The sequence below is a fragment of the Eleutherodactylus coqui genome, chromosome 6 (assembly GCF_035609145.1).
Source record: "Eleutherodactylus coqui strain aEleCoq1 chromosome 6, aEleCoq1.hap1, whole genome shotgun sequence".
Taxonomy (NCBI): Eukaryota; Metazoa; Chordata; class Amphibia; order Anura; family Eleutherodactylidae; genus Eleutherodactylus; species Eleutherodactylus coqui.
The window spans coordinates 68,152,341-68,167,984 of record NC_089842.1 but is presented as its reverse complement, the minus strand read 5'-3'; the positions used below and the strand labels follow the sequence as shown (position 1 = coordinate 68,167,984).

Below are 15,644 nucleotides of genomic sequence, written 5' to 3'. Positions count from 1 at the left end.
CGAAATTCGCAGAATTTTTTCTTATGCAGAGGTCTATGGGACTTGTAATGTTAAAATCGCGATTGCACAAAATCGCAATTTACCGCGAAATCTGCAAAAATATATGTCTTTACTGAATACAGACCTTCAGATCTGGGCAAACTATTAGCTCAACGCATTTCACCTTTGCTTCCTAAATTAATACACCCAGACCAGGTAGGATTTATAACAGGAAGAGAGGGGAAACCTAATACATCCCATATTATTAACGCTATCAACCATGCCAAAGTTAACAAAATTCCACTGGTCCTCTTGGGAACAGATGCCAAAAAGGCTTTCGACAGAGTGAGCTGGGGCTTTATGAAGGTCACACTGCAAAAGTTGGCTTCACAAACCAGTTCATAGAGGCCATATTCAGTATGTACTCAGCTCCTACAGCTAGACTTCAAGTAAATGGAACTCTGTTAAGGCCTTTCACCATCACCAATGGGACCAGGCAAGGTTGGCCACTCTCCCCTGCCTTCTTTGTGTTAGTCATGGAGGTTTTGCTTTAGCGAATTAGACAACATTCCAGTATCTTGAAGTTAAAAATTGGGAATCTTTTGCAGATGACCTACTTGTGCTCATGACCAACCCGGAAAGGGCCTTTTCTGCAATCTTGGACATTTTTGAGCAATTTGGCAAAATCTCAAACTTTAAAGTTAATTATGAGAAATCAGAGGCTTTAACCCCTTAATGACACGGCCTATTTTGGCGTTGAGGACCAAGCGATTTTTTGGTATTTTTCCATCTCCATTTTTCAAAAGCCATAACTTTTTTATTTTTCCGTGGACACGGCCGTATAAGGGCTTGTTTTTTGCGTGGCGATCTGTAGTTTTTATCGGTGCCACTTTTGGGTATATAGACAATATCGTAAAAAAATTTTTTTTAATGATAACAGGGAAAACGCATCAATTCTGCCATAGATTTTTTATTTTTTTTTACAGCGTTAATCATGCAGCATAAATGACACACTAAATTTTTTCTGCGGGTCGGTATGGTAACAACGATACCAAAATTGTTATATTTTTTTTAGGTTTTTACACTTTTTTGCAATAAAACCCCCTTTTTTTTGGAAATCTTTTTTTTTCTCTATAGCTGCATTCAAAGTCCTGTAACTTTTTTATTTTTCTATGTATGGAGCTCTTTAAGGGCTTATTTTTTGCGAGACGAGCTGTAGTTTTTATTGGTACCATTTTGGGAAATGTACGGCTTTTTTGATCACTTTTATTGCACTTTTTGTGAGGCAAAATGCTAAAAATTAGCATTTTGCCTCTGTTTTTTAGCGTTTTTTTTTACGCTTTTTGTCGGACAAATTAAAAAGTGTGTTCAACTTTTTGTACACGTCGTTACGGACGCGTCAATATCCAATATGTGGGGTTTTAGTTTTTTTTCCCTTTTTTATGCTAATATTAGAAAAAGCATAAAAAGGGGGTTTTTTTACATTTTTTTTTTTACATTTTTCTTTTTTTTACACTTTTCTTTTCTTTTTTTTATACTATTTGAGTCCCTCTGAGGGACTTACATCACTGTGCCTATGATCGCTGTCATAAGGCATGGCAGAGCTACTGCTCTGCCATGCCTTATCGCTTGTACAGCGATTATAGGCACAGGCAATACAGGACGCCAGTGTCTGGCGTCCTGTGGCCATGGTGACAGGCCGGGCTCTCGCGATAACATCGCGAGTTCCGGCCGGAGACACACAGGGATCGCGATCCCTCTGTGAACTCTTTCCCTGCCGCGATCTAGTTAGATCGCGGCAGGGAAGGGGTTAACAGCGGCGGGCGCATCTCCGATGTCCCCCCGCTGTTGGAGCGGGACGCCGGCTGTGACTGACAGCCGGCTCCCGCTGCGGGATAGCGCGGGATCTTATGTGATCCCGTGCTATCTCCAGGACGTACCGGTACGTCCTTTTGCAGGAAGTACCAGGCTCCCGGGACGTAACGGTACGTCCTGGAGCGGGAAGGGGTTAAACAGCTCAGCTTCAATCAACATGATTAAACATATAAAAAAGAACTTCTCTTTAAATGGCCTGCATCTAGCATCAAATACTTAGGCATCACTTTAACCTCAGATCTCTTTCTCCTTTACAAGGCAAACTTTCCCCCTCTTCTCCAAAAAGTACAAAACCAGTTACAGAATATTAACACCCCTTTCTTGTCATGGCTCGGTAGGAAAAACCTGATATCAACTTATATCCTTCCGCACATTTTGTACGTTTTACAAACAGTCCCAATAGAAAGCCCTGGCAACTTCTTCTCTAGCTTACATCAGGTCTTCCGGAAATTTTTCTGGAATAAATGAAAACCACGGCTAGCATTTTCGTATTTGACACAAAAGAAGCCACAAGGAGGTTTTAGTCTCCCAAACATACTCGCATATTACAAAGCGATCCATATAGCTAGGTGGATTAACTTAGTCGATCACGGACTAGACTCCCCCTCACTCAATCTAGAAAGAACATTATTAGATCAAAACGGACAGCTCCTCCTTTGGATCAGTAGTCACTTCACATATAAAAAGTAAGCACTTAGCCAATGGTATAAGACCCCTCTATAAACTCAATCCCACACAGACAGGCAAGTGCTGGAGATGTGACTCTGATAGAGGAAATCTGTTACATATATGGTAGCACTGCCCAAAAATCAAACCTTACTGGCAAGATACCACAAATCAAATAAATAAAATCTGTGGTTCCTCTTATACATTCTCCCGTGAGGAAGTGCTGCTCTGGAAACCCTCGAAACAGTTTACACCCTCGAGAAATTGCCTTCCCGCCATCTTAATTTCAGCAACAAAACTTCTTATCTCACCCTTATGGAAGTCAAATCAAACACCCTCGATATTACACTGGAAAGAGATATCAAAGATATCAAAAATATACAGGTTTAAGGTACTAGCCGCTTGGGAATCCAATACGAGGGTAGCATTCCTCGATCTCTGGTCGCCATGGAGTAGTTTTTTTTTTTTTTTTTTTTTTTTTTTTTTTAACATGCTTTTATTAATCAACTCAGGACATTCATTGAGTATAACAACAATTATGCAGATTTTTGCATCGCAGATACATGAATTATCCCAACTTGCATTTTTCATAACAATTTTCTTAAAGTTAAAAGAAAATACACAAAATTTTAAATCAGGGTAACAAAAATATGGAAGGGAGAGGGAGAGAACTATAAACGAAAAGAAAAAAAAATACACTATATAAAGGGATATGAGTACAGTGCAAGTAATAGTGAGAATGAGCAATATAAACTATAACGGGAAGAAAGGGGAGGGAGGGTAAACACTTTAAACCGTATTCTTGACCTGTCTCAACAGCTGTTGCATTGGTTCGTTCACCCAGATATTGGAGATCTTCAAATAGAATCTTTTTTTTGGGAGGCCCCACTCGAACACGGCACGACCGATAGACCACCCTAAACCGGCATATCACCTATTGCTATCTGTTCCTGGAACCAGTATGTGTATGGCTCCCCAGGTGACATAGTCTTGCTGGGGAGTCATAAAGCTGGCAAAGGCCTTGGAGAGTGTTCCCCTGCCTGTGCTGTACATGCTGCCTGATCTCCGCGCCTCCCCTGCTACCTGGCCCTCGGAACTGCGCCTTCTGCCACTAGCGCTGTCGGATGGGAATTTTACCATCAGTTTGTCCGCCAGGGTCCTGTGGTATAGCATCACTCTCGAACCGCTTTCCTCTTCGGGTATGAGAGTGGAAAGGTTCTCCTTATACCGTGGGTCGAGCAGTGTGTACACCCAGTAATCCGTAGTGGCCAGAATGCGTGTAGCTACTCTGGGAACCGAGTAGCGCGGGGCTGCCGCCGCCAGCATGTTTTTGAAAGCCTCCGTTTCCACAAGCCTATACGGCAGCATTTCCAGGCTGATCAATTTGGCTATGTGCACGTTTAACGCTTGAGCGTGCGGGTGCGTGGCTGCGTACTTGCGCTTGTGCTCAAACACTTGCGCTAGCGACAGCTGGATGGTGCGCTCAGCGACATTGCTGGATGGGGCCCAGGACAGCGGAGGTGAGGGTGTGGGTGCAGGCCGGGAGACGGTAGTGCCTGTGTCCTGAGAGGGGGGTTGGATCTCAGTGGCAGGTTGGGGCACAGGGGGAGAGGCAGTGGTGCAAACCGGAGGCGGTGAACGGCCTTCGTCCCACCTTGTGGGGTGCTTGGCCATCATATGTCTGCGCATGCTGGTGGTGGTGAGGCTGGTGGTGGTGGCTCCACGGCTGATCTTGGCGCGACAAACCTTGCACACCACAGTTCGTCGGTCGTCTGCACTCTCAGTGAAAAACTGCCACACCTTTGAGCACCTCGGACTCTGCAGGGTGGCATGGTGCGAGGGGGCGCTTTAGGAAACAGTTGGTGGATTATTCAGTCTAGCCCTGCCTCTACACCTGGCCACTGCACTGCCTCTTCCAACCTGCCCTGCTGATGCACTTGCCTCCCCCTCTGAAGACCTGTCTTCAGTAGGCTTAGCAAACCAGGTGGGGTCAGTCACCTCATCATCCAGCTGCTTTTCCTCCGAATCCTCTGTGCGCTCCTCCCTCGGACTTACTGCAATTACTACTACCTGAGTGATAGACAACTGTGTCTCAACGTCATCGTCCTCCTTACCCACTGAAAGCTCTTGAGACAGTTGCTGGAAGTCCCCAGCCTCATCCCCCGGACCCCGGGAACTTTCCAAAGGTTGGGCATCGGTCACGACAAACTCCTCCGGTGGGAGAGGAACCATTGCTGCCCAATCTGGGCAGGGGCCCGAGAACAGTTCCTGGGAGTCTGCCTGCTCATCAGAATGTGTCATTGTAATGGAGTGAGGAGGCTGGGAGGACGGAGGAGCAGCAGCCAGAGGATTCAGACTTGCAGCAGTGGACGGCGTAGAACTCTGGGTGGTCGATAGATTGCTGGATGCACTTTCTGCCATCCACGACAGGACCTGCTCACACTGCTCATTTTCTAATAAAGGTCTACCGCGTGGACCCATTAATTGTGAGATGAATCTGGGGATGCCAGAAACATGCCTCTCTCCTAATCCCGCAGCAGTCAGCTGCGATACACCTGGATCAGGAGCTCGGCCTGTGGCCACAACCTGACTTGGGCCAACGCGTCCTCGCCCACGTCCTCTAGGCCTACCCCTACCCCTCAGCATGGTGTATTACGAGTAGAGCAGAAACAGAACGCTGTAATTAAATGTTCTGCTCATTGGCCTGTGGTTGGAGGCTGACTTCCCTTACGGAACGCATAGCAGAGCCAGGAAACAATTTTGCGCACGCCTGTAGTGAGACGTAGGTGCAGATGACTGAGCTAGTGGAATTCACAGCGCAGAAGCAGTCAAGTGGCCAAAGGCCAGTAGTAGGCCTTAAGTATTTTGCTTCTATTTTTTTAAATGCTGAGCTGATACAGCAGACAGATACTGTAGGCAGCGTATAATATTATGTATACTGTTTCCCTCTGGCGGGATGACGGCGGTGATGTAACGGCGACAGCAGAGCCAGGAAACAATTTAGCGCATGCCTGCACTGAGACGTAGGTGCGTATGACTGAGCTAGTGGAATTCACAGCACAGAAGCAGTCAAGTGGCCAAAGGTCAGTAGTAGGTCTTAAGTATTTTGCTTCTATTTTTTTAAATGTTGAGCTGATACAGCAGACAGATACTGTAGGCAGCGTATAATATCATGTATACTGTTTCCTCTGGCGAGATGACGGCGGTGATGTAACGGAGACAGCAGAGCCAGGAAACAATTTTGTGCAAGACTGCTGTAACGCTTAGCTGCTTATTAATTAGGACTACTACCCCCAGCAGACACGCAGTAAACTGAAGATGGTCACAGGCAGCCCAAATATAGTATTTTTCCCCAATTTGTTTGAAAAAGCCCACTGCCTATATAGCCTGTATATCTCTTTCCCTGCCTCACCAGTACTGGCCCTATACTCTGTACAATGACTGCAGACTGAGGACGCAATGCTCTGCACGCCCGATATACAAAAAAAAAAAATTGTGCAACACTGCTCACAGCAGCCTCAACAGTACTGCATACGGTCAGATGTGGCCCTAAGAAGGGGTTCTTCAAGCCTAAAATAACTCCTAACGCTCTCCCTATAGCAGCAGCAGCATCAGCAGCACTTTCCCTGATCTCTGTCAGAATGCATCTATGGCGAGCCGCGGGCGGGGCAGATTTATATACTCAGGTGTCACCTGATCTCCCCAGCCACTCACTGCAGGGGGGTGGTATAGGGCTGGAACATCACAGGAGGAAGTTGTAATGCCTTCCATGTCTTTCTATTGGCCAGAAAAGCACGCAAATGTCTCAGAGATGAAAGTGAAAGTAACTCGAACATCGCGTGGTGATCGTCTCGAGTAACGAGCATCTCGAACACCCTAATACTCGAACGAGCATCAAGCTCGGACGAGTACGTTCGCTCATCTCTAGTAGCGATCTGTATAACACCTTTGTTTTGTTTATTATTCCTGTGCCGTCGCTTAGCGATGATGCCGGTACTCGCAGCCCATACACAAAGTAGTTGCATATGGGCCGCAGGTATATCGGTGACCATATAGTACAACGTGCTCTATGTTGCGGATATCTGCGGTAAAATAGAACATGCTACGTTCTGTTTTCTGCAAGTGGATTACGTAATTCCAACTTTCTAATGTGAGCGGAATTGTGTAATTCAATGCATTTGATTGATCCGCGGATTACCGCGGATCAAATGCATGCGGAATCCGCAATTCCTATCTGGTCGCATTAGACCGGCTCAAGGTAGATCGCTTTCTTTTTATCACATGACCAGGGACCACTCAATGAGGCCACCGATCACTGCTCCAGGGAGTTTTTACATTTTGCGTATGTGTCCAGCATTTTGCCGAAGAGTGCATGCACAGAAGCCAGGGAAAGAGGGAAGGAGGATTGCGTCAGGGTTTAAATGTGGAGGCCTCTAGTAAGAAGTTTCATCTTTTCTCATTTGGCGTGCGCAGAAGACGGCATCAGGTCCGGAAATGACCAGAACGCCACAGGACATCGCAGAGGATGGGGGTGAGTACATTCAACTCCCCTCATGGATCCGATCTATGAAGGGAGCTGAAACGATAGCTTTATTTTACTTTTTATTCACTTTTATGCGATCACTGTTATCCATCGGATAACGGCGATTGCATGACTGGGGGTCGCACATTGCAAGCCCTGATGACAGCTCCAGGCTTTCGGCTACCTCCGGCAGCTGATAGCAGGGAGCTGTCACCCGCACAGACCCAGGGGCTTTATTCGACAGCGAGGCCGTCAATTGACGGCCATCTGGAATAAGGCCCATCTAGTGAGTCCGTCAAAAGGGGTATCGGCGGTCACTAAGGGGTTAATAAATAGAGACAGGTAATTACGCAAGGCCCTCTTTCTATGACTAGGATGCAGTGATATAAAGAGGGCGTTGCCTAATTATTGTAATGAGGTGACAACCCATTGGTCTACTATGATGTCACCAACAGTGGAGGCCATAATACCACTTGACCTCTTGTTGGAATGCAATTGGAAGTGGCTGGTCTGACTCTGGTAAGGAATTTAAATTGCTGGATATAAGCCTTGCATAATCCTTGTATGTGTAATTTGTTTGAATAATGTGAATGATATGTTGTTATCAGTTAAATAGATTGTTCCATCAGGACCATCCTATCAATATTATAAGCATCAGACCTCTCTCTCTCTGTAGGACTCCAGGCTGTCCATGTAAATGGCCACCATGTGATATAATACTATATTTTACCTGCAGCAAGAAGAATCTTTCCCTGCCAAATTCAGCTGTTTCTGAGAATTGCTTTGAAATTACAGGAGTTCTCAGGGAAGAGAAAAAAAAGATCACTTAGTAATAAGTTGAACAGTAGATAATAGTTTTGATTTATATCTTTAATAAAATGAGAGAAATTGTGATCCCACTGTATAGAGTTCTGGTGAGACTACATCTAGAATACTGTGCCCAGTTCTGGAGTCCTCACTTACAGAAAGACATTGATAAAATAGAACGAGTCCAAGAATGGGTTAAAAAATGGTGTAAGGTCTTAAGTATAAAACTTATCAGAAAATACTTAAATGACTTAATTTGCATATATTGGAGAAAAGAAGTGAAAGAGGGGACATGATGGAAATCATTCTATATGTTACAGGAGGAAGAAGGGAAAAGGGGGACATGATGTAAACTTTTATATAAATTGAATTTCTTATTAAGGTTCAGGTGAAAAGTTTATTAGGAAGATAGACACTAGAACAAGACGGCAAAATCTGAGATTAGTTGGGGAAGATCAGAAGCAATGTCAAGGAATAATATACTGAGTGGTGCAGCTGCTTGCATTGCTGCTGGTAATCTTAAAGGGGTTGTCCCGCGCCGAAACGGGTTTTTTTTAAAAAATTCAATAGGCCCCCCGTTCGGCGCGAGACAAACCCAATGCATGTGTTAAAAAAAACAAACGTTTAGTAGTTACCCGAATCCCCGCGCTGCGGCGACTTCTTCCTTACCTTAGTAAGATGGCCGCCGGGATCTTCACCCACGATGCACCGCGGGTGTTCTCCCATGGTGCACCGTGGGGTCTGTGCGGTCCATTGCCGATTCCAGCCTCCTGATTGGCTGGAATCGGCACACGTGACGGGGCGGAGCTACGAGGACAAGCTCTCTGGCACGAGCAGCCCCATTCACCAGGGAGAAGACCGGACTGCGCAAGCGCATCTAATGGGGCGATTAGACGCTGAAATTAGACGGCACCATGGAGACGAGGACGCTAGCAACGGAACAGGTAAGTGAATAACTTCTGTATGGCTCATAATTAATGCACAATGTACATTACAAAGTGCATTAATATGGCCATACAGAAGTGTATAACCCCACTTGCTTTCGCGGGACAACCCCTTTAAACTTGTACTTGTTCTATTCCTAAGGAGGGGAGAAAGGAGACATACTAAAGTGACTTTGGACCCACAATTTGTCATCTGCTCTCTGCGTGACTAAGAAAGGACCCAGATGCCTTAGATTGGAGACACGTTGTCAAGTTTTTATGTGAACTGGAAGGTAACAGGCACATTATGGAAATGAAAAACCTAAACTCTAATATTGTTTGAAATTATAATAAAGTACAATGAAGCCATATGCTGTTAAGACGTTGTATGCAGCAAGTTGCTGAAATAGAAAAGCCTTTTTGAGCTTCTTGGTTTGTTGCTTTTCAAAGTGAAGCTGCTCTGAGGGGTCATGGTATCTGACTTGGGGTTTCCCCCATGATCTGAGACAGTGTCTGTAGATTGGAGGCTCAGGGAATAACTCACATAGGGTTTGGGAATAGAGATGAGCGAACGTACTCGTTACGAGTACTTACGCACCCGAGCACCGCCATTTTCGAGTACAGCAGTACTCGCGCGTAAAAATATGGGGGGCGCCGTGGCGGCACGGGGGGTAGCAGTGGGGAGTGGGGGGGGAGAGGGAGAGAGAGAGGGCTCCCCCCTGTTCCCCGCTGCTCCCCCCCGCACCGCCGCGCCTCTCCCCGCCCCCCGGCGCCCCCCGAATCTTTACGCCCGAGAACTGAAGCCCTCGAAAATGGCGGTACTCGGGTGCGTAAGTACTCATTACGAGTACGTTTGCTCATCTCTATTTGGGAACAGACATGTATGCTTTCAGTAACAAACGTAAATAAGCCGTAAAAAGAAAACAGATAAGCAGTATTAGTCCTGTTTTGGGGTGGCTCACAAGCGTGTACCGGTAGGCTATTACAGATGATCCATGTTAGTGGTATTACATAAAAAGTCCAGCACCCATATAACTGGCCTTTTAAAAACCTTACCTTGTAACCAGAGTTTCAATCTAAGTCCTCTTTTTTCCTGTATAGTGGGTTACTCAAAAGTTCATACCAGGTCACCAGTAACGAAGGCTCCGACAGCTCTGTAGTACATCAATGTTGTTGAGCAGAACGAGAACGCAAAGGTCTTTCCAGTTGATCTTGGCCTTTATCCAAAGAAATGTTTATCCTGTCAAGAAGCTTACACCCATACTGCTAATGCTGTATAGCACAGTTTGCTCCTTCTTGACTATAGGTGGACACTTTTTACTAAAAATGTCTGGGCGTGTATATACCTAGTTCTCCTACAGATTACAGCTGATCATTATGAGTCCCTGGCCAAGACACACAGTGATGAGTTAATGTTCAGTGGACCCTTCTAATAAACAGAATGGTAACTAGTGGACAATTCCCTAAATTACAGCAAAATATAAGCTTCTAAACATGCCAACATACCAGTTTTACTATGGCACTGATAAGTGCACTCATCTAGATATCAGAACCTGAGAATAGTAATGTAAAAATATAGCTTTGGAATTTACAAGATAAGATCTTATTTTGTTGAGCATTTTTCTGTAGATAATTAGGTAATAATTATAAAAGTAATCACAGTATACTGTATGTCTAAACTCTTTAGCAACAGTGAAAAAAGAGATAAAAGGAATCAAAGTATACTGTATGTGTAAATTCTTTAGCAACAGTGTAAAAAAGAAGAAACACTCAGAAGAAAAGTAACCAAAGTTTTGAAGTGTGATGTATTTGTGAAGAAGCCATATGACCCTGTGCCCATGCCAGAAGCTGACTGTCTGATTAGCTGTCTCTGCTTAGAAGCTCCATGTAGAGACGCGGAAGACTTCACCAATGCACTAAAAACGTTTCAGGAGCTACTTAAACCCGAAGGGCACAAATATAATCAGAGTGTTCTAAACTGTACATTCTACTACGGTATGTTCGTAGTAAATAGTTCGCCTGTCTGTCCTTAACAAAGAATGACCTGGAAAGAGCATTTGAGGCTGGAAAGAGGCCAGGTATGAAATTCCTAAATGAAAAGTGATAGCATGGAACGAATGCCCAGAAATAAATGTCAGTGACCAGGATAGTTACTACTCTATGCTTGTAAACTACAGAGTGAAGATCCATTTAAACCGCTAATATACCTCCATACAGGATACATACATATATATATTTTGGTTATGTGGTACACAGAATGCCCTGCAAGGGGCTGTAAACAGGTGCAAGTAAAGAGCCAAGAGGGCTGAGGAGAAACTGCAGGTGAAAAGTGAGTGTTACTGAAAGTTGCGAGATTTAAAGGACCAGTTACCCCCAAAATTTAAAAGGACTGGAGGAATGTCTTTGCTTCTTAAGGGCTCTTTCACATGAGCATACATCGGCCGTGTTTTCATGGCCTGTTGATACACGATATCCTTCTGATACATTGGTTTCCAATGCATCAGTTCAGATGGGTGTATTCCCGATGTGTAAAAACGTCCATCTGCCAAAGATAGCTCATATGGAGCGCATTCCAGACGGGCGTTTTTACACCGGCCAGAAAACATAATTATGGAACTATTGTCAGCCATAATACTGCGGCCTCTGCCATAAACTCCCATGGTAGCCTATAACAGCTGCTGGAGAAGAGAGGTGACTGCCAAACTCCCTCTACTTTCTCTCTCCCTCTCTGCTCCTTGCTGGCTGTCTGCAATGGGACGGGGTGGGACGGGAGCAAGTGTGCTTAACTCCTGCCCCGTCCCACCCCTCCCATTGCAGACAGCCAGCAAGGGGTGGAGAGGGGGCGGAGTTTAGAAAACTAGCTCCTGTCCATCCCCCCTCCCATTGCAACCAGCCAGCAAGGGGCACAGAGGGGGAGGGAAGCGGGTGGGAGTTTAGCAGTCACACTGCTAAACTATCTTCTCCGGTAGCTCTCATAGGCTCCTATAGGAGTCTATGGCAATGGTGGTATCCTGCCTGAAGGTATCCCAGGCTTGGCGTATTAGCAGGACCCAGGCCATCTAAATGGGCGCATATACAGGAGATGCAGCCATGACTTGGTCACAGTTGCCTCTTGTTCTCGTAAGTTTTAGCCGCGCTGTGGCCCTGACATGGCCAACTGAAAATCGTCGCACCCATGTGCATGAAGCCTAAGGGTGACTACCACTACAGTTTTTTTTCACTGCGAAATTCGCAGCATTTTTTTCTTATGCAGAGGTCTATAGGATTTGTAATGTTAAAATCGTGATTGCACAAAATCGCAATTTACCGCGAAATCGGCAAAAATATATCTCTTTACTGAATACAGACCTTCAGATCTGAGCAAAACTATTAGCTCAACGCATTTCACCCTTGCTTCCTAAATTAATACACCCAGACCAGGTAGGATTTATAACAGGAAGAGAGGGGAAACTTAATACATCCCGTATTATTAACACTATCCACCATGCCAAACTTAACAAAATTCCACTGGTCCTCTTGGGAACAGATGCCAAAAAGGCTTTCGACAGAGTGAGCTGGGGCTTTATGAAGGTCGCACTGCATGTTACTACATGTAACAAAATACAAAACATACTAGCCTATGCCACTCTTGGGCAGCTGTAAGGTAATCTAGCACTATTGTTTATTGGTTAGTAACAACAATCAATTCATTAATCTTGAATTAAATTAGTTGGTTAGTTAGTTCTAATATTGAAAAATGTTATAATCTAAACAATCGGTAGCTTGCATCAACTAATCTCTCATCTGTACTATGATTGAACAAATAAAATCATCTAGTCTGTGTCGGAGTATACACTAAGCAGCAACCCACCTCTATATTCGGAGGCTGTGTGAGGCTGTGTGCTGTCTAATCGGTGTCCTCCACAGGTGTAACTGGTCCCTAATTTGGTAGTTTGGCAGCCTGCATGGCGAGTTGGTACACATATTTGCCCTCCTGTATCATTTTTAAGTATATGGCAGTTTTCAGTGATTGATTGTTTTTATATTTCCCTTTCTATGATAAATTTATATTAGTGTAGGGATTCACAAAACGCGAGGAGTCATGATGATTGGCTTGTGAGCTCAAGTATTTTGGCCAAAATCCAACTAATACCTTGCATTTATAATGTATTATTCACATGCAGTGCGGCTTCTAAACATCAGGGGAGCACAGGGTGACAGTACCAATGTGGCTCACTTTTTGAGGTGCAGGGCAGCCCGCCAGACTATTATGGCATCATTAATATGTTGCTAGTCTGCATGGTGCACTACATGTATCAGAATGGTCTGGCTCTTTGTATCTACTTTGTGTAGGAGTATACACTAAGCAGCCACCCTCTCTATATTAGGAGGCTGTGTGAGTGGCTGTCTCATCGGTGTCCTCCACAGATATAACTGGCTCCTTCATTTGGTAGTTTGGCAGCCTGCATGTTGAGGTGGTGCACATATTTACCTCCTGCAGCGCTGTGGAATAAGTTGGCGCTATACAAATGCAGATTATTATTATCCTGTATCAGTAAGTATATGGCCGTTTTCAGTGATTGTTTGTTTTTATATTTCCCTTTATATTTCCCTTTCTGTGATATATCTAGTAGGCCTAGTCCATAAACATTACATGAGGCTTACTATTGTCTTCAGACAATAATCTGCAGTTCTCCTGGAAAAGTGTGCACTCAGAGCTCACCATTTATGACAGACCATTATGTGGTAACACAAAATTAGCATGACTACTACCGTGTGATCTAGGGCTCTAGACAACTTTTCATCTGAAATGGCTGAGCATAGCACTGGCCCGATTTTCTACCATCTTATCTCACATATATATATATATATATATATATATATATATATACTAGCTGATATACCCGGCTTCGCCCGACTTAATTTGGTACTGGTATTTATCTGGTGTTCACACGGAAAATCTTATGAAGTCGTGGTTACTTTAGAGATACCGAGGAAAAACATATGTTCACCATTTTGCATAGTTCTCTGCGTTACCCAGGAAACACCATGGGGAGGTAACCATGCAACGTTTCTTTTATATAAAATGACATCAGGAAGTGAGAGAATTTGATTACGTACATAAAATTTGGACACTAATTCTTTTGCGCTTAGACTTGAATAATCGAGTTGGGACCCATTAGCTTTTCCTATTTATGACATAATCAATGCTCCTGCCAAATTTCCCGTTTCTATGACACCGGAAAGTGAAGAAATTACATTCCGCACGTAAAATTTGGACGCTAATTCTTTTGCGCATAGAATTGAATAATGGAGTTGGGACCCATTAGCTTTTCCTATTTATGACATAATCAATGGTCGTGCCAAATTTCCCGTTTCTATGACACCGGAAAGTGAGAAAATTACATTCCGCACGTAAAATTTTGACACCAATTCTTTAGCGCTAGAATTGAATAATGGAATTGGGACCTATTAACTTTTCCTATTTATCACATAATCAATGCTCGTGCCAAATTTCCCGTTTCTATGACACCGGAAAGTGAAGAAATTACATTCCGCACGTAACATTTGGACGCTAATTCTTTTGCGCATAGAATTGAATAATGGAGTTGGGACCCATTATCTTTTCCTATTTATGACATAATCAATGCTCGTGGCAAATTTCACATTTCTATGCCATTGGGAAGTGAGAGATTTAGATTATGTACGTTAAATTTTGACGCCAATTCTTTTGCGCTAGAATTGAATAATCGAGTTGGGACCCAATTTATTTTCCTATTTTGGAGATAATATATGCTTGCGCCAAATTTCATGTTTCTACGACATCGGGAAGTTGGAGAACTTTTGGTGAGTCAGTCAGTCAGTCAGTCAGTCAGTGAGTCAGTGAGGGCTTTCAGCTTCTTTTTCTACCATCTTATCTCACATATATATATATATATATATATATACTAGCTGATATACCCGGCTTCGCCCGAGTTAATTTGGTACTGGTGTTTATCTGGTGTTCACATGGAAAATCTTATGAAGTCGTGGTTACTTTAGAGATACTGAGGAAAAAGATATGTTCACCATTTTGCATAGTTCTCTGCGTTACCCAGAAAACACCACGTGGAGGTAACCATGCAATGCTTCCTTTTTATAAAATGACATCAGGAAGTGAGAGAATTAGACTACATACATAAAATTTGAACACTAATTCTTTTGCACTTAGAATTGAATAATCGAGTTGGGACCCATTAACTTTTCATATTTATGACACAATCAATGCTTGTGCCAAATTTCATGTTTCTATGACATTGGTAAGTGAGAGATTTAGATTATGTACGTAAAATTTGGACGCTAGTTCTTTTGCGCATAGAATTGAATAATGGAGTTGGGACCCATTAGCTTTTCCTATTTATGACATAATCAATGCTCGTGCCAAATTTCCCGTTTCTTTGACACCGGAAAGTGAGAAAATTACATTCCGCACGTAAAATTTGGACGCTAATTCTTTTGTGCATAGAATTGAATAATGGAGTTGGGACCCATTAGCTTTTCCTATTTATGACATAATCAATGCTCGTGCCAAATTTCCCGTTTCTATGACACCGGAAAGTGAAGAAATTACATTCCGCACGTAAAATTTGGACGCTAATTCTTTTGCGCATAGAATTGAATAATGGAGTTGGGACCCATTAGCTTTTCCTATTTATGACATAATCAATGCTCGTGCCAAATTTCCCGTTTCTATGACACCGGAAAGTGAAGAAATTACATTCCGCACGTAAAATTTGGACGCTAATTCTTTTGCGCATAGAATTGAATAATCGAGTTGGGACCCATTAGCTTTTCCTATTTATGACATAATCAATGCTAGTACCAAATTTCCCGTTTCTATGACACCGGAAAGT

General features: G+C 43.7%; 1 protein-coding gene across 1 annotated transcript in view; it reads right to left on the bottom strand.

Annotated features, from left to right (window-relative positions):
* Positions 1-10,044, bottom strand: part of LOC136631331 (indolethylamine N-methyltransferase-like) — a 55,487-nt gene extending 45,443 nt beyond the window's left edge. The window contains exon 1 of the mRNA XM_066605591.1: positions 9,829-10,044. The gene's annotated coding sequence lies outside the window, so the exon portion shown is untranslated. The remainder of the gene's footprint in view (positions 1-9,828) is intronic.
* Positions 10,045-15,644: the final 5,600 nt, after the last annotated feature.